This window comes from Neofelis nebulosa, chromosome 2, assembly GCF_028018385.1.
Source record: "Neofelis nebulosa isolate mNeoNeb1 chromosome 2, mNeoNeb1.pri, whole genome shotgun sequence".
Taxonomy (NCBI): Eukaryota; Metazoa; Chordata; class Mammalia; order Carnivora; family Felidae; genus Neofelis; species Neofelis nebulosa.
Window position 1 is genome coordinate 109,810,633 of NC_080783.1, and position 19,973 is coordinate 109,830,605.

A 19,973-nucleotide genomic window follows, 5' to 3' on the forward strand; every position below is an offset into this window, starting at 1 on the left:
TCCCCTTCTCTGCTTGGGGCTGAGAGCCATCAGGAGTCATCCAATGTCCCTGCTGGGGATGAGGAATAACCAGGTCTGTCTCTGGTTCATCTAGCTCTATCCACCGGAGGCTGCTGCTCTACAGAGGACCCCAAGAATGACATCCATGGTCTTGAGTCTGTGCTCATCTATGCCCCAGCTCCTTCCCTTGCTGACAATCCCCTTTTGGTTCCTGTGGTCTGTATCCTCAACATCCATGGATTTAGGACTTTCACCTGCTTGGTGGCTGCGTAGGCTGCCCCATGGATCTTGCCCTCCCATTCCCCATGCTTCTTCATGTGTAACTGTTGCTGTCAATGCCCCCTCCATAACCCTTTGCTCATCCCCTTCCAAGCACACTGGCCTGTTCCTCTGCATATGCAATAGTACCTCTTGTCTTTCACAATCTGTTCTTCCCTAGCTTGGAACAGTCTGCCTTTCTTCTCCCCCAGTCTTAGTCCTAATTGTCTTTTAGGCCAAGTACAAACCTGCTTCTCTGGAAAGGCCAATAGTCCCCCTTCACCATCCTGCCCTCCCTTATGGGATCAGCTGTCCCCTGAATCCATAAAGCACTTCATTAAATTAGGTATCATGCTGGACTGTGTTTTTCAACTTGTCCATTCTCCCAACTAAACAGTGTTTTCCTTGAAGGCATGGACCAATAATACTTAAATGTTCTCTTTAAGTATGTCCACAGAATAGTTCTGTGCATGTAGGCATTTAGTGTTTACTCATTGAATGAATGAACAAATAAATGACTGTGCTGGACTAAGAAGAAATTAATGAAGCTACCTGGTCAGCTTGCACTCAGCATTCTGGTCAGATAAGGTGGAGGGTAACTTTGAGGCAGGGCAAGAATGGAGCCAGGCAGTGAGTATGAACAGGTAAGATGAGCTGAGTGTAAGCACTGAGGAGTGGGGCGGGGGGGGGGGGGAAAGGGGGCAGTGGACACAAGGAAGTGAGAGCTGCTTACAGAGGCAGCTACTACTTACCTCTGGTCAAGTGTTGCTTCAAGAAAATGTTGCCAGATCTCATGGTTCCACGAGCAGATATACAAGGAAACCATAGGTAAATTTTCTAGATTTTAAAAACAAATGCCCACATGGGAACTAAATCTAACCTCTGCACACTTAGTCTGTGACAGTGACTTTTAAAAAATCGGATAACCTAGCAGATTAAAAATAGTGGCCTGTAGTGAGACTAGCTTCACATGGTGGTGGAGATGGCTGGCAGTTCTCCATGAACGTACTTTAGGGTGTTCCTACCTCCCAGCAGCGTATGTGACATCTAAACCCGAAGGCTCTGGGTTCTAGATTTGGGGTCTACACAATAATACCTTATATTATATACATGGGGATCTGTGTTTTCAAATCATGCTTCCTTTCATTTCTCATGAGATTCCAGATAACTGACATTTAGGAAAGGATTTTCACCATAGCTCACAAAGGGCTGTTGGCCCCTTCTGAGGAGTGTGTCCATCAGTATCTCTTCCCAATGGAAGCTCAGCAAGGTTTTTCTCTCTGCATATGACTGGTTGGACCAGAAATGGTAAATAGTTTGGGACAAAGGAGGCCACATGAGCTGAGTATGATGTGGGGCTCACCCAGCTAGGCCCCCAACCCAGTCAAATACTCTATCTTATAAAATGTGAAAGTGATGTCCATCCAGATAAGCCAGCAGGACCCAGTCCCCATCCAGTTCCAAAGGCAGGTTAAATGGCAGTTCTCTAGAGTTGCTGCAGAATCCTAACCCAGGGTGATCCAGGGTGTTCTAGACATTCACCATATCTCAGAGTCTGTCAGGCTTGAAAACATCACAACCCAGTGGTACAGACCATGTGGGGGCTGAGATAGTTTCCATCTCTTCTCATTTTCCAGGCTCCCCACAACTAGGATTGCCAGATAAAACACAAGATGCTCAGGTACATTTGAATTTCAGATAAACAACAAATAATTGGCTGGTAAATCTATGCTCCATGCAGCTGGGACTTGTATTTAGCTCTTGAGACCTTAACTTCAACTCTTTCTCTTCACCTCACCATCGTCCCTAAACATAGCTGCCAATCTGCCTGGAAGGGGTGGTGCCAGCAGGTCCAATATGCAGATCTGTGGGGTCTGAGAACAGAGACCGTATGTGCTGGAAAACCAATGAAAGGTAACACCACCCTGGGCTTACATTCTCATTCACAATCCCTTAGAAAACATGACAGGAAATACCAATGGAAGCAGTAAAATTGAAGGTCACAAGGCTGGTAAGATCACAAGGTGACAAGTCTGATGGCTGGCCCCCTGGCCTGTGCATGGTGCCTTGAATGGTCATGCTGGCCTTTTAGGTCCTGTACAACGTCCAATAGAGCAGACAAAAACATATTGTAGACTTCTTATGTGGCTGGGCAAGTCTCATAACCTCCCTAATCAGTTTTATTTTCTGAAAACAAGGCAATTGAATCTCTGGTCTCTGAAACCCTTCGCTGCTCTAACGTTCTGTGCTAGAGCCCCCTGGGTTCTTGTTCCCACTCTGCCACCTCCTAATGGTTTAAGCTCAGGAAAGGAGCTAAGTTCTTCCCCTTCAGAGGCACTAAAAAGGAGACATTTTTGGACAATGGGCCTCAAGATGTTGGATCAAAAAGTAGCAGAGGGCCTCTGAGCACACTTCAGTGCCAGTAGGATTGCACTGACCTTGCTTGCAGTTGCGTATATGGAGTTGACACAGAGGAACTCCCAGCCCCCTTCTTCAGTGCTCTCCACCCAGACTTGAGCAGTAGGGCAGAGTGTAGTAGGAGATATTCTCAACATTTCTGAAATGAGGTGATTTTCTGAGTGCAGAACTCTAACTAAGGTATCTCCTTCTTCTCTTTTGGAAGTCAGAGAGGAAAGTGCTCATGTAAAACAACGAGGATCAACCCAGAATCCAAGCTTCCAGAGTAAAAAACCTCCCTCAATGGAAGTTTCCCAACAGAGACCAGCATGGAAAATCCCAGGCCACCTCCAGAGAGAAGAATAATCATGGACTTTCTGGGATATAACTGGGTGGTGACAAAATAGATGGCAGGAGAGGGTGTGTCAGTCACTAATAATCCAGCAACCTCCAGTGCACTTAAATTGTACCAGAAGAACATACATTCTTGCCTCTGTGGGGATAGAGCAAGAATGCAAATTAATATTTATCAGATTCCAGGAATAAGCCACACTTCATGTATGTTTTCTTATTTCGTCCTTAACAGCTCTGGAAAATAGATGTCAGTATCTCACTTTTGCTGATGGTATAAAAATGAGAAGAATAAACAGAAACCTCATGGCCACACATTGTATGAGGCTCCGTGAAAAAGAAAGAAAGAAAGAAAGAAAGAAAGAAAGAAAGAAAGAAAGAAAGAAAGAAAGAAAGAAAGAAAGAAAGAAGATGCAAAAACTTTAGCGTTCAGATGGAGAGTCTAGGAGGTGTTGGAATGGACATTCTGGTGGCAGGGAGCTGCATTCATTTGGGAAGGGAAGGAACAAAAGATTGTAGTGCACGGGAAAGGAAATCAGGACTAATTGCCTAGAAAAACAGACGGATGTTGGTGCCCATGAGCACTGAGTTTACAGGTAATCAGTCCCTATCTGCACAGAGCTGTGGCTACCTGCCTGGGGCTGGATGGACATAAAGTATTAGGGAGGGAAACACCCAAGGGTCACTGCAGGAGCATCTGAGGACATAAGTACCTTAGAAATCTTCTTCACCAGAGAGACCTGTTCACCAGAGAGACCTCTTGAAGGAGGGAGAGTTCCAGGGGTCACTGGACGACCCTGGAATTGACACAGACTGAATTAAAGGCTTCAGTGTACCTCTGTGATTAGGACACCGGACCCATCTATTAGATTGTCCCAAGAGCTCTTGAAATGGGATGGATGGTATGCTGAGTCAGCTGTTTCTTGAAAATAATTACATGATGAAGTTTATTAAAACTTAACTACCATCAGTGGATGTGGATGGGAGGACATTGAGGCCCAGAAAGGTTAACTGAATGGGAGTTCAGTTCATAGAACTAGTAAGTGGAAGGTCCAGCACTGGCTCAGGTCTACTCCATTCCAAAGTCTCTGCTCTTCGCTTGGTGCCTACATAGTCAGAGTTCACTGGCCCCGGCAAGACCTTCCTTCCCCAAAGGATAACTTAATAATGTCCTGATTTCTAACATAATGCAATTTTATGTGGTAATTTATTCTGTGAAAGGTGTGGTTTTCAGGATTTAAGTCCCATTAATCATTAGTACTTCTTTAAAATGAGCTTCTCAGTGGATGGGGTGTATTAATAATACCACGAGAGGACTTCAAGCACAGAGATCCCTATGGATTCCCATAAGTGTTCTGACAATTCTCTAACACCTACAGGGTGTCCTACAATTCAGTTCAATTCTGACATTAACTATCCAGCATTGCCAGGGACCCCACAGTTAAGGGCAAAGTCTTTCACAAGATTGGGCCCACTTCAGACACCAGCCTCAAGTTCAGGTATCCCAAGCTACCCACACCCCTTCCTGTCAAGGTACAAATCCCAAAATGCCCCTTTTCTACCCCAACAGGGTAATCTGCAATTCAGCTCTGCCACCCAGAATTAGTGTCAGATACCACAAGGGCTCAGTCCTTCACAGGATTGCCTTGTTCAGACACCCACTGTTCTTGGGGGGGCCAGGGGCACATACCCTTCTGACTGTCCATAAATTCAGGGGTTCCCATAAGCAAATTTATATAAGCTTTGATAATTCACTAGAATGACTCACAGAACACACTTCAAGTGCTTATTTATGATTATAGGGATTATTATTATAAGGTATTTAGATCAGGTTTAGCCAAATGAAGATATGCATAAGGCAAGGTCTTGGGGAGGGTGAAGACGTTCTGTTCCCCTTCCTCATAGAATCAGTGCATGATACCCAACTAGCACACCAATGTGCTCAACCAGGAAATTCCACCGAATGTGGTGTCCAGAGTTGTTGGTTTTTTTTATGTTTATTTCTTTTTAAGAGATAGAGAGACAGAGCATGAGCAGGGGGAGGGGCAAAGGGAGAGGAAGACACAGAATCTGAAGCAAGCTCCAGACTCTGAGCTGTCAGCATAGAGCCTGATGCGGGGCTTGAACTCACAAACCTTGAGATCATGACCTAAGACAAAGTCGGAGGCTTAACTGACTGAGTCACCCAGATGCCCCCAGTTTTTATTAGAGTTCTTATTAAAGTTTCATTATATATCAACTCACTTGCCACCTGTTTGAACTCAATCTCTAAGCCCCTGAACCCCCACTCAGAGGTTGAGTGGATAAAATTCCAACCCTCTAATTACAAAGTAAGTGTTTCTGATGACCACATCCTATCCTAAAGCTACCTAAGGATCTACCATTTGTCACCTGATTGGCACAGCAAACACTCTGACTCAGGAGATTCCAAGAGTTTTTAAAGCTCTGTGCAAGGAACTGGGCACAAAGATCAGATATATTCTTCATTATACCACACTGTGAGATGGGGAGATGATTTCACTAAAAGGGGGAAAGAGCCTAGCAGAGGAATCAGGGGTTCTCAAACCAGGCGATAAAACAATGAGTAAAAACAGATGTGGTCTTTGCCTAAGACCAGGGACTCTAGGAGAATCAACATGGTGTTGTGGTTGAGAACACGGCTCTGGACACAGATTCTAACTCTCTACCTCTCACCAGCTATCATATTTTAGATAAAATGACTGTGTAATCTCTCTGGTCTCATTTTCCACATCTGCTTGATGGGGCTAATACTAAGCCTAACCTCAAAGTCTTGTCATGAAGATTTAACAAGACAATCCATGATATGCACTTAGTGTTTGATAAATGGTAAGATATTAGGAATAATAGTATCATAATCACCATAGTATCATAATAACCATCATTATCATAGTGGGGAAGATAGACATGGAATGTCTGTAAAATAATTATTACACAATTCTTTATGCAATGAAGGAAAGCAACTAAGTTGTATTATAGTTGTGTTTTTTACATCATGGGTTGTAACCCATTGATGAATCATAAAATTAGTTTAGGGAGTTACCACCAGCACTTTTGAAAAGTGTAAAAGAATAGACAATATCAGAGAGCATTGTTTACTAAAAAATTGTTTCCATTGCATCTATGTGTATGCATTTTGAATATGTTGTACTGAGTCACCATGGAAAATGCACTGTTATTTCAATTTACTGAACTAAGCTCTTTGAAGGCAGAATGACATTAAAATCATCTTTCAATTCCTAAAAGTCAAACACAAGGCTCAGTACAAAATAGACACTAGTAAATCTGTTTTCAATAAAAGGAGATTGATGGGTAGATTAATATAATTGAATTCTAAATGTCTTCATTGAGTATGGGATATGAACCAATGTTTTTGCTGTGTACTGAACAGGACACAGAAACTCTTAAGTCCAGGGCTCCATCCTATAGACTTGAATGTAAAAAAACAAAACAAACAAACAAGCAAAAACCATCAAAACCGTGAGAGTACAATCCAAGAAAATATCGTTACGTTTATTTGACAATTATTTGATGGGCCCCTATTATATATCTAGCACTATTCTAGGAAAGGAGAGTAAAATACTGACCAGAGAACCCATCCTCATGTAACTTAAATTCTGGTGAATGAGATAGAAAATAAGCAATCAGATACATAATATAATGTCAGCAGTGATAAGTGCCATGAGGAAAAATGAAGGAGGAGAAGAGGAAGGGCAGCATCAGCTGCCCTTTTGGATGGCAAGGTGAAAATTTGGTGCACGAGCACAGACCCAAATGAAGCAAAGTGCTGAGTCATATGGCCATCTTAGGAAAGAGTGTACAAGCAAAAAATAATCCAAGGGCAAATGTCTGAAAATGGGCCACATTTGATTCACTTGAAAAAGAGCAAGAAGGTAGGAGCGTCTGGGTGGCTCAGTAGGTTGGGCGTCTGACTTTGGCTCAGGTCATGATCTTGCTGCTTGTGGGTTCGAGCCCCACGTCGGGCTCTATGCAGACAGCTCGGAGCCTAGAGCCTGCTTCGGATTCTGTGTCTCCCTCTGTTCTGTCCCTCGGATTCTGTCCCTCCCCTGTTCACACTCCCTCTCTCAAAAATACATAAACATTAAGAAATTAAGAAAAAGAAGAAGAAAGCAAGAACTGCTGTAGGTGGAGACAAGGGAGTGAAGAGATTGTGTGTGTGTGTGTGTGTGTGTGTGTGTGTGTGTGTTTAGCTACCAAAATGCTATGCATGATAAGCTCGACAAAGAGGACAATGAAGACCTCTTTGTGAGGCAAGAAAGGAAAATGTGCAATGAGCAACGGCTATGTACTAATGACAGTGTATTCCCTTCTTTAATCCTCACAATAGCCACCATGACAATCATAATACCTAATAATATACTGATTACTGCCTTCAGCACTGTGTGTACAAACTCATTGATAAGAAGCCTGTGACACTTTATAGAGGAGGAAACAAGCTCAGATATTTGAAATGATTTGCCCAAGTGGCTGAAGCCAGCAACAGGCAGACCTGGGTTTTTAATTGACTACTGTGTGACCCTTCATCCCCATTGACCCACCCCACAGACTCTTGGGGGGGATATTTCAGATTAGGTCATGCCTGGGTAGATCTGGGAGGAGAGAGCAGGGGTGAAAAAAAGGGCCATTTCAGGTACACTAGTTCAGACTAGAGTGATGTGGGTGGATGAGGCCTTAACATGGAGACTGCATAGCTGTAGTAGGAAAAGGGACCCAACTCAGGTGGCTCCACAGGCAGTGCTGTTCCCACCCTCTCTTTGTCAGATGCCAGCTGTCATCACAATGGAAAGGCAGCAGCCTGAACTGTCATGGCCCAGAGGAAATTCACAAGCAATGCAGGTACCCTCCAACAAAGCTAACAACTTTTTGGTCAGAAGCAATGCGGAATCCGAAGGATCCAGGGTATTGAAGTAAAGTAGTTACCTTTCTGATGGTATAAGAATATTTGGGGTGACTGGGTGGCTGAGTTGGTTAAGCAGCCAACTCTTGGTTTTGGCTCAGGCCATGGTCTCATGGTTTTGTGGGTTAGAGCCCTGCATCAGGCTCTGCGCTGCCAGTGAGGAGCCTACTTGGGATTCTCTCTCTGCCCTTCCCCACTTGTGCTGTCTCTGTCTCTCTCAAAAAATAAACTTAAAAAAAAACATAAAACAAAAAAAGAATATTATTTGTTGCCTCCGTACCACTTTGACCTTTCCGAATAGAGCGCTGTGTGAGGGCAGCCTGTCAAGGATGTTTTCTATCATGCTCCCAGATTGACTCCCATGCAACCGCCCACCAGCATCTTCTCTGGAGCCCGAAAACTTGGCAAGGCAAGAAAAGGTTCCATCTGAGGTGAAGAGAGGTGCTTATGCCCTTGTGCTCCTCCCACTGCAGGGAAGCACCTGTTCATTACAGCCTAGCCACACACCACCCACACTGCCACCCAACACATCCTATAGGACTAAGAGAAGGGCAGTTGTGTGTGCCAGAAGCAATGTCCAGTGGAAATGTATAGCTCCATGTGCAATCAAGACTTTAACCTTCCCAAAAAGAGGTCTGGCCTTTGCCCTTGGCTACTAGAAAATGATCTATGGGCCCTTGGAATGTTTGTTTGCCTAGGGATCTTGGGTCACACCAAGGTCACATTGGATAGCCTAACAATGTGATTGAGGGTAGGGATAGGATGCGCTGGACAGTAACAATGTGATTGAGGTGAGGGCTTTGAGTCATGTAATATCAGTCAGTCTTTGGAGGGGCTGGAGACAACGGTTACCTGCATGTCCAATTGATGAATCATGCCTAACCTAATGGAGCCGTAGTAGAAATTCCAAATACTAAGGCTCAGGTGAGCTTTCCTGATTGGTAATAGTCCATGTTGATTGTCACAAGTCATCATCAGGAGAGAGACATCATCCTGACTCCACAGGGAGAACCACTGAAAATTCCACATTTTGGACCCTCCTAGACTCTGCCCTCTATGCTTCTTGCCTTGGCTAACTTTCATATGCATCCTTTCCCTCTAATAAACTGTGACCATGAGTGTAACAGCCTTCAGTGAGCTCCGAGTTTTTTCTAGCAAATTATTGAACCTAAGGTTGGTTTTGGGAACCCCCAAACTTGCAATTGGTTTCAGAAGTAAAGATAGTCTTGCATGGACTGCTCCCTCTCATACTTACCTGCAAATGGACGAGGCATGGGCGTCTTTCCTCTTCCCTTGGCTAGCTACATCATCTCAAGTAATTCACTTACTCTGGAATCTGGCTTGTGCATCTGCAAAGTGTGCATAATGTATATCAGATATGGCTGCTAGATAATTAAATCATGAGTTAGAGTCAGGCTGACCCACAGAATAAAGGGCAGGAATCCAGAGACCATCCACTACTCTTCTCTTACTCCTTCTGGCCTTTCTGAACAAACCAGGATAACTATTTACTTCCAAACTTTAATTTTCCTGCCCTTTACTGGAAAGAACTACCCCATACCTCCCTGTGGCTGAGTCCTTCCCAACATGTAGGTCTCTACTCAAATGTCTTCTCTTCCATGCTATCCAACTTAGTGCCTCACTCTGGGCACTTCCTACAACATCTTTCTGCTTTACTTTCTTCATAGCAATTATCTCCAGCTGTAATTCTCTTGATCACATCTTGATTCATGGGTTTAATCTCCATCTTTCCCTCTGAAATTAAACTCTGAAAAAGCAGGTCCAAATAGGTCTTGTCCATGGCTATGTCTCTAGATCCTATAGTCGTACCTGACCTGTGGTACAATGGCTATTTGTTGAATTAGTGAACTTCTTCCTTTAATTGGAGAGAAAATAACAAAAGACTGGAATAGAAAAGGAGTCTGCCACATAGCACACATCATCAGGATAAGCATATTTAGCTAAAGCTTTTCCCTGTTGTGTCCAAGTTTCCTCACCTTTTAAACAGATTTGAATTTTGTTAGAATTAAGTGAGATGAATATAAAATTGTTCCAGACAAAGTCCAAGTTTTGAACTCATGCTAGTTGCTCCTATTGTGAAACCAGTAGTTGGTGGTGGTGGTAGTGGTGGCAGTGGTGGTTTGGTTTGATTTTGTGTCTTTTGGGTTTTGTTTTTGCAGGAGAGAGGTTATTTGTTTGGTTGATCATGTTTGGTTTTTGTTTGTGTTTTTGTGATGAAGCTAAAAAGAAATGCCACAGTTATAAGAGAAGTGTGCCAAAAGAAAACTTCAGCATGTAAGTGGAGGAGGCAGATGAAGAGGGTGGATTGGGTGTGTCTGTGCTATGCTTGGCTTACCAGGCAAAGTGCTTTCCCTGTAAGCCCCTTTTGGGTCTCTTTCAGTCTGACTCCTGGGAGGGTTAAGGGTAGCAGTGTGCATAAATCATTGGCACATCATGAGGATCCACAATATTGGACCTCCCTAAGTTTTGTCCTGGCAAGTGCATCAAGAATTCAAACACTGGCATTTTCCTGCTTTGGATAGGAGTTTGGCACTTATAATTTTTTTTTTTTTTTACAGAGTGGGAAAGAAGGCATTAGACAGTGACAAATGTGTCTCCTGAAGGTAACTTAATGCAGATTTCAAAAGCAGCAAATTGGCTTCTCTGGAGAGTTGGTCCCTTTCTGCAGACTGACAGAGACACAAGCAGATGTTGGTACTTTCACTTTTACCTTGATGGCAGGTTATGAACAGAAGGTCAGATTAAACTTGGAGATGTGTGTGTGTGTGTGTGTGTGTGTGTGTGTGTATGTGTGTATGTATACTGTTACTTTATTTTCATAAGGAAAAAGACAATGAGAAAGAACCTCGAATTCAAACAGGGCCAGGAATAAAAATCCAGAGTCAACACAGCCACATGAGTGACTTTTGGGCATGTCCCTTCCATTTCGTTGTAGTCACAAAATGTTTACCCCCAATTCCTATCCTCCCCTATTTAAAATAGCCCTACTTGCTTGAGCATTCACATCTCCTCCTGTGTTTTCCTCCAAGTCAATTCCACACAGCTTTAAGGCAGAGCACGTGACTCCTCAGCAAATCTCACCTCCCCCACATAAGTTACTGGTTCAGGAGGGGCCACTCAATCCAATTTGGGTAATAAAACTGGAAAATGTTTACCTAGTGGCTTCCAGGGAAAATAATCCTCTCTCTTAAGAGAGATTTCAGAAGAGAAACGTCCTCTCTCTTGATATGGACCCAGAAACCTCCCTCACTGAAGCTTTGGGCAGCCACCTTGCAACCACAAGGGGGAGCCAGGAGATGACAGAGTAGAGGGAAAGAACCCAGGTCCTGCCATTACCTAGCTGTTTAATTATGCAAGCCTGGGCCTCAAATGCCCAGAGAAACTTTCCAGGAAAGTTGAGCTAATAGAGTTGATTTGTCTATTTCTTGAATCGAAACACATTTACATCCTACCTAATGCAACTGGTTGGCTCCTGGACTCATCAATTTATTCATCCCACATCTTTTATCCCTTCTTTTATCCATTTATTTGTTCAACAAATAGATCACCATTACTTAACTGGGGACTTGCAATAGACTCTTTAAGTTCACAGTTTAGAGATAAATACAAAACCAAGTTTTATTAAAATAAAAAAGGATTCAGTCCAGTAAGATAAGTGCCATAAGGAAGGTGATAAGATACAGAGTGGCACAAAGAGAGCATCAATCAACTGTAACTTGGACAGAAAAAGAAGAGTCGTCAGGGTCTTGAGCAGTGAGGAGACATTCTTTCCAGGCAGAAGGAGGGCAATGTTACATCAGGCAGAAAAATAAACATGTTTAAGGATTCAGAGGTGCAAAATAGCAAGAAAGAGCTCAAGGAAGAACAAGCAATTCAGTATGACTGGAGTGTGTGGACATGAAAGGGAAATGTTGGGAGACAAAACTGACAGCTAAAAAAGGGAGGATTTGAAGGACTTTGCATGCCACCATTAGGGAGACACTAATGGGTTTTAGGCAGTAGTTTTCCATTCTGTAGGTTCTCCCAAAGTCACCCTTCCTCCAGAAGCCTTCCATGACTACATACATATTTCAGTGAGCCTTGAAATGCATTCTATCCAACTATCCAATTTGGTCGCACACAACACTAAGGCATGACATGTGTCCAAGACCCAGAGAAGCCAGTAACCAGTGTTTCACTTCTCTCTCTGGAGTAAGTGAGTACTCCATTAAGGCAAGTCAAACTAAATGGAGGACCCCTAGTGACTTCAAAGTTACCCAATGGCATTTGCCTTTGAAATAAATTAAGATCTCTTGGATCCATTATTGCCAAGAAAGTTTTTTGTGATATATTTCCAAGGAGTCATTGGCAAAATAAAAGCATTTATTTTATTTTATGTGTTCGATCATACATTCATTTATATGACAAACTCTTAGAGTTTGGTACTAGATAAGTTGCTAAATGATTAAAACCTGTATTATTATCTTTGACAGCTTCTTGATTCTTTTTCCCAGAACTGTAAAAGCTTAGCAAGTCCCATAAAAATGTATGTGCCTTCCATGGCAGCCAGGCTGCCAGGGCAAAAGGAGCCCTGAATATGCAATCCCCATTCATCCCCAGTGCCTTTGCTCAAGATGTTCTCCTGCCAGGAAGGCCCTTCCTTCTGTTTACTTTTGCTTTTGCTCATCAAGGCCAAATTCAAGACCTACCTCTTTCCTGAGATCAGATTACAAAGAAAGCACTAGACTGGCAATGAGGCGATTTAGTTGCAATAGGTTTGCAGAGTCACTTGAAAAGCTGAGCATGTTTCTCCAATAGTAAAATAAGAGATTTCAACAGATCAGTTCAAGATACAGGTATTGAGCAATTAGCTTATAGATTAGACTTTAATAGAGGCTGACATATAAAGATAAGTATGATACTATCTCTTTTTTTGAGGATTTCTCAAACTGCATGGGGAAAGACATACAGAGATACATACAAAAATAATTACAATAGCTAAATATTATTACACAGTATGGGAGACTGTGTCAATGTTTTCCAAAAATGCACCAAGCTGGTATTCTGTAATCCCATCCTCTGATAGTTTTTTCAACATTTTATACTTAATTCATCACGCTGTTTATATAAATTAAACTTTTTTTTCAACTCAACTAAACCATAAATGTATTTTTTAAAGAAACACATTTCAATATGGTTTAGAGTTAGCAAAAATATTTCATTTGTGATAGTTAATTAAATCATCACATTAAATTATTAAGCTATATTATTTGTCTTCTATAGAAGAAGAGGATCCAAGAAGATAAGCATCTTATTCAACCTCATACAAATAAGTGGCAGACCCATGGTACAAGATTAACTGGTTTCCTTTCTGTGCCATGATGCTCAGTCCTCATGCCCTTAGGTCAGAGTTCTCCCTCTCTCTTTCTCTCTCCTTCTCTTTCTCCCTCTCTCTTTCTCTCTCTTTCTTTCACACACATGCACATCTTTTATTTAAAATTTTGTTAAGAGGGGCACCTGGGTGCCTCAGCTGGTTAAGTGTCCAACTCTTGGTTTGGCCTCAGGTCATGACCTCACGGTTTGTGTTTTTGAGTCCCATGGTGGGCTCTACACTCTCAGTGCAGAGCCTACTTGGAATTCTCTCTGTCTCCCTCTCTCTCTCTCTACCTCTCCTCCACTTGTTCTCTCTCCTCTCTCTCTCTCTCTCTCTCTCTCTCTCTCTCATTCTCTCTCTCAAAAATAAATAAATAAGCTTTAAAAAACTGTTAAGAAGCAACATTATAGAGATGTGGAAGCCTATACAAATTACCTCCCCTTTTACACCACTCTTATCCTAAAATGTCTCTGCTTCTTCCACTTCACCTACTTCATCAGAACAGATATCCTTCTCTTCTCTATGCCTAACCCCTTGTCACACACCTGAGCAATCCCTCCCACCCACATCAAGACTTTTCTCTAGGAGCGCCTGGGTGGCTCAGTCAATTAAGCATCCGACTTCAGCTCAGGTCATGATCTCATGGTTCCTGGGTTCGAGCCCATGTTGGATTCTGTGCTGACAGCTCAGAGCCTGGAACATGCTTCAGATTCAGTGTCTCCCTCTTTCTCTACCCGTTCCCTCCTCCTGCTCTGTCCCTCTCAAACATTAAAAAACAATTAAGACTTTTCTCTATTGAATCTTCCCTCTTAGTGTCTCTTCCTTTCTTTCACTGAAAAATGTTTACATGCACCCTCATCCCAAATCAACATCATTAATTAAGGCTATTCTATACCAAGCCTTGAGTTGAATATTGGGGTAACAAACATGAATAAAATGTGAGTTTTGTCATTGAAGAACTTGTCCTCAAGGCTTAGGAGACAAGCAAGGTCATGGCATTACTTCATGCAAGGAACTCTTGTTCTCACTGAAGTTCAGACATAGATCAAGAGAAGATTGTAGTTTAACAAACCAAGAACCATGACATTCCTGTCCAAACACCCAATCACACATTCAAAACTAGTCAACTTACCACTACCTATAAAAGTCCCAGTTATTGTTTAATCCCAAAGCCTGACCGCATGGTGTTCTCTACATCATAAATGCCTCTTCAAAGATCTTAGGCTGGCAATCGCATCCTGTTCCTCAAAGTGCTCTAGTTTTCTTATAATCATAAGTTTGCTTCCTACATTTTGCAAAATTAAGCAACTTTTGAGGTTTGGCTCACATTCATTGGCATTCTTCTGCTTGACCCCACATGCTTTTGAAGAAGGAGGACTCTGCATTCATGAACAAGAAAGAGACAGGCCCCAGGACAGGGAAGAACTCATCGCACAAGGACTCACAGGTGGCCAATGGGTCTGGAATGAAGGCAGCAGAAGGCAGTGATGTGTGCAGAAGCTGAAGCAGTAGGAGGAAACAGGTTGATACCTTGAAGCCAAGCTATCAGTTTTTGACTTGATCTTTAAAAGACTGAAAGTCATTTAAGGATTTGGGGTTGGGGATGCTGTGTCAGATTTCCTTTCTGAGGAGATTATTTAGTTTGTTGTACAGAGAACAGGTGCAATGGGGAGTAGCTGGAGGGCAGCTGGTCAGGAAGACATTATAGATGTTGAGGAGAGGCGAAGGTGGCCCGGACTCTACCCTGAGAAGAGTATGAACGAAGTGCAGCCCGATGCCACCCGCAAGCAGAGCCATATGGCTCCGTTCTGTCCCACATCTGGCCCATCACTCTTTCCCGTCTGTCGCCACCAAGTGGGTCCACAGAGAATAGCTAATGACAAATACATTCACACAGGGACTAGGCAAGGCCAGACAGACAGTTGGGGACTAGAAGAATGTATGAAATCTGAGGCACACACTTTTTGTGAGGATTAGATGAGAAGGGACATATCAACTTTTCGGTGCAGGATGTAGAATACCAAATGTTTGGTAAGCCATCCAGGATTCTGAAGAACAGAACCACTTGAACACAACCAAGTTTATGTTAGGATGAGGCTGCTTAAGGCAATGTTGCTGGTATGGGAAGAGCCACAAAGAACCAGAAAGGCAGGGCACGGCACTGAGCCTGAAGGTCTAGCCCACGATAGAGTCAGGTGAATGAGTAATGAGGCTGGAATCTCAACAACCTGAAAACAGTGTAGAATAAGAGATGAGGGATGGGATAGACAAGGGGTTCAGACCTGAGGCCGTCAGCCAACAGCAGGGCGGAGCTGCCATAGTTGAGCGGCAACCATCGTATGGGGCCGAACAGGCTTGCAGGCTGAGGAAATTGTGCAGAGCAGATCTCCAGAGCAGAATCCTGGGTGCAGCACCTAAAAAGGACAGGGAACGTGCTGCTTCCAGAAGAAGGACACCACTCCCACCACTGGGCTCCAGACCTCATGGACCTCGTGTGCTCACTTACACGATTCTCCCTAGCAGCAAGGTGGAAGGAGTAGCTTGTTAACCTTCTCAGTAGCTCACCTGTGCTGTTTGTACACGGGGATCCAGGAAGCTGCCACTCTCCCAAAGAAGAAAACAAATACTGGTGATACAAAAAAAAAAAAAAAAAAGCCTTAATATTCGATTCCTTTGAGATTCGGTGGAGCTCTCTAAGTGAAATCCCTGAATCACGGATAAAAACAGAGTAAGTACAGATGAAGAGGTGCCATCTCTCAGAATGCTCTGAGAAAAGCAGGAAGCCAACCAGGAGGACCACTGCTATGAGAAGTGTCCAACCAGAGATGTGTTCAGAAAGAGGGCCCAAGAAACTCTTACTTACCTAGAAAGTGTTCAAAGGCTGCAACTGAAAGTCTTTGCTGTCACAGGCTGAGGACCAGAAGAGGAAGAGGGGGAAGACTCATGGTCTTCAGTGCTCAGAAGGCAGCAGATTTTGGTGGATGCAGGCTCTGGGGTTAACATGCCAGAGATCAAGACCCTGTGAAAGAACCCAGGTGTCCCTAACACCATGGGGTAGCAGTCACCTTATCTGTAAAGTGTGCACACCCATAAACAATTTTTCAGCAAGATGGTTTGAATTTGAAATAAGATAAAATTATGTAAAGCACCCAGCATGGTGCCTGGCACACTTGAGATGTCCCCTGGGTTCATACATTTAATGAATGCTTAATGAGCTCCTACTATTCACTAGATAGTTCCCTGAGTACTGGGGATGTGGTATTTAGAAGAAGAAAAAAAATTCCTGTCCATATGAAGCTTATATTTGAGGGAGGATGACAAAAGAAATAGGTCAGCAAAGATTCTAACATGGGATGTGTGTGACGTGTTCAAGCAATTGTGGTGACAGTTTCTTTTCCTTCTCCTCCTGTCCCTTCAAGACCACTCAACACACGTCCTCTGTGGGCCTTCCTGTCTTCGGTCTTCAAGCTGTATCATCTCTTGGGGAGATGTCTTCCAAACCTGTGCCCGTTCTGTGAAAAGTTCCTCTATGGAAGTAGAGCAGGTGCCTCCTTCAGAGAAGCAGATTTCCCTCAGAGAACTAACCTGTCTCCAAGCCTGACAACTGGCAGTGGGCAGGTGGTCCTACCCCCAAGGCCTTGCAGATTTCTGCTTATCACAGCTTCTCAGAATGCCTTCGGATGCCTGTGGCAGCCTGGGCACATGCCTCGGAAGGGAAGCAGATTATTCACAAGAAGGAGTGTGAGATAGAAGATGTAGTGAGAGCGGGGAAGGGGGGCAAAGAGACCCACAGCCACTCCCCCTTCTGATTCCTGACCAAAAAAAAAAAAAAAAAAAAGAAAAAAAACCCAAAGGCTTAGATTGTGTTCCTCAGAGGCTCTCCCCCCACTGGTTAATGGAAAAGGCAGGTGGGAAGTGAAAAGGCAGAAAGGAAATGTGGAATGTTTTCCTTTGCTTTGTTGGCTTTGGAAAGCTAAAAAAGAATCCACCACCTGTGATTCTAGCCCTGATTGCAAAACACTCTGTTCTTTTAGCTCTGAGTCTGTAGTTAGCAGATTGTCAGTTTAGCCTCACAGCAGCATCGCGGCCAAAAAAGATTAGACATTTTAATTTCCTGAGCAGGTGCAGGCATCGGGACTGGTTTCAGAATACCAGTAAAAAGTGGAATAGAGGTGGAGAAGAAAAGCAAAGACTAGGGTTATATGCTTTTGTGTGGTGGAGCATGGTGGGGTGGGCAGAGGAGGAACAAATAAGGCAAAAACAAGACGAATGTAAGCATGTGGGAGAAGAACTACAAGAAATAGAAGAGGGTGGCAACCAGAAGGGGACTGAGGGTACCTCAGGGAAATTACTATAAATTTGGAGATCAAAGGGAAGAGGGCATTCCGTACATCTGCTCCCATGTTAAGCTCAACCTCACATATGATCAGGGTCATAATTAATCCACAGTGGTTTGTGAAAATGTGAAAAGATTCTGTTGCCCCAGCAGACATGGCAGCTGTTCTCACGGCCTGTCTTAGTGAGCAGAGCTGCATTTCACCGCCATACATGCACCATTGTGCAGATCACAAACGTACACCTCTGCCTGATGGCCCCTTTCATACTATAAAATTGATTTTAAGGAAGACAGCAGGACTTTGGAATGTTGAGACAGAGATGTTCTATCATGAGATAGATGTTTATCATGAGATAAAAGAAAGCAAAGTGGCAAGTGGGGAGAACAAAAAGGTGAAAGAATGCAGCTCTGAAAACTTGGCTGTGAGAATGTCAAATAGTCAAAGGCCATATCTCCAAAGCAGGAGCACATTTCCTAGAATAGAGCCAATGATGTGGGAGGATGAGAGTCAAGGCACCTGCCCAGGCCCCACCCTCTGGGATTCTTTCCCACCACCCTCTCAATCTCACTCAGCCAATGAACGAAGAAATGCATTTTTGAGTCCACAGATCCTATCCCATCCCAGTGTTTCAGTGATGTGGGAAAGGGAGGGAACATGGAGATGATGTAATGATTACCTTATATGTGCCTGAGGTCTGTGTTTACACGAATTTATTTAATAAGCATTTATTGTGCACTCACTATGTGCTAACCATTCCGCTAGGTACTGGCCGTATAACTGCACCAAGGTAATCACCATCTCTTTGCTCATATGACCATTGTGATTATGACACAAGATAAAGTGAAGGCAGTACACAAAATTATTAAGAACATGAACAGGTATGGTAATAATAATAATAATGGTTCCTGTCTCATAGAATTGTATAATGGCTAAATTAGATGATATGAGTGATTGAACACAATGCATGGTTCAAAGTAGGTTATCCATAGCATTACTTACCTTCCCATATTTCTTCTTCCTTTCCAACTTTAGAAATGAGAAGAAATACTCAGTTTCAGATGGACAAAGCTAGAAGAATGTTGCTGTCACCATTACAATATAAACAATTTCAGGAAAAACTTCAATTACTTTTCTTGCACTCGTTAGGGAATTCAGGTCACAGGACAAAAATCTGAGAATCTAGAGTCACCACAGAGAGAAACAAGGCCCACCAAGACACCCCACAGGACTCAATAATGCCAGTAGGAAGATTCAGCGAGAACATTTTAATGAATTTCTAAAATCTGAATGTGGTCTAGTTTGAGAGTGTGAAACCCCTTTGACCACAGACACAGAGAGGTCCACACTTTCTTTTTTAATTTATTTAGTTAAATTAATTAATTAAATTTTATTTCTAATTTTAAGTTTTCACTTTAATTCTAGTTAGTTAACACACACTATTATATTAGTTTCAGGTGTACCGTCAAGAAACAGACTCTTGGGGCGCCTGGGTGGCTCAGTTGGTTAAGCGACTGACTTTAGCTCAGGTCATGATCTCGTGGTTCGTTAGATCGAGCCTTGCGTCGGGCTGGGAACCTGGCGCCTGCTTCGGATTCTGTGTACCCTCTCTCTCTGCCCCTTCCCAACTCATGCTTTGTCTCTTTCTGTCTCCGAAAAATGAATAAACCTTAAAAAAATTTTTTTTAAGAAACAGACTCTTAATTATAGGTCCACACCCTCTTGAAAGCATTTCCTCCAGGACCCCATCAGGCATTCACAAGGAAAATCAGAGAACCCTGAGATGGCTCCCCCCACAGAGCTGGCTGGGGGATATGGGGCAGTAGGTATTGCTGAGATCCATCCACAACCATTTTTCTATCTTCCTTACAGAACAGAAACATTAATCTACAGGAGAAAAGGTAACAAAAACAGTAGCCCAAGGGCACTTGAGAATACCTACTACAACTGGTGGAAAGGAATAGGGGGAAAAAATCTACCCATGGAAGAAAGGTGCACATACATGCTATGCCCACTATGATCTTTGGGAGAACAGGTAGAAAAACTTGTGAAAGCCATAGCCGCAAAACACAGATTCAATGACTGTCTAGAAGGAAGGTTGAATTACAACTTCAGAGAATACCCTCACTCTTACTTCCCACATTGCACTAACAAGCTCTGAGTAAAAATGAAGGGATAGGGCTAAGAGCACCGTGAGAGAAAGATTTTATCTGACATGCAGTACAAAGTAAAGATACAGAGCTAGAACCAAAATAGGAGCAGGTTTTCAGGAAAATGCTGTGGTTTATTAGCTCATGCACTGAACACAACATTGCACTGGTAG

General features: G+C 43.1%; 1 long non-coding RNA gene across 1 annotated transcript; it reads left to right on the forward strand.

Annotated features, from left to right (window-relative positions):
- Positions 1 to 7,860: 7,860 nt before the first annotated feature.
- Positions 7,861 to 18,922, forward strand: LOC131493116 (uncharacterized). Its single transcript, XR_009252470.1, has 5 exons — positions 7,861 to 7,944; positions 10,522 to 10,698; positions 14,686 to 14,838; positions 18,416 to 18,531; positions 18,686 to 18,922. It is a non-coding gene; the product is annotated as an uncharacterized LOC131493116 (long non-coding RNA).
- The last annotated feature ends 1,051 nt before the right edge of the window (positions 18,923 to 19,973 follow it).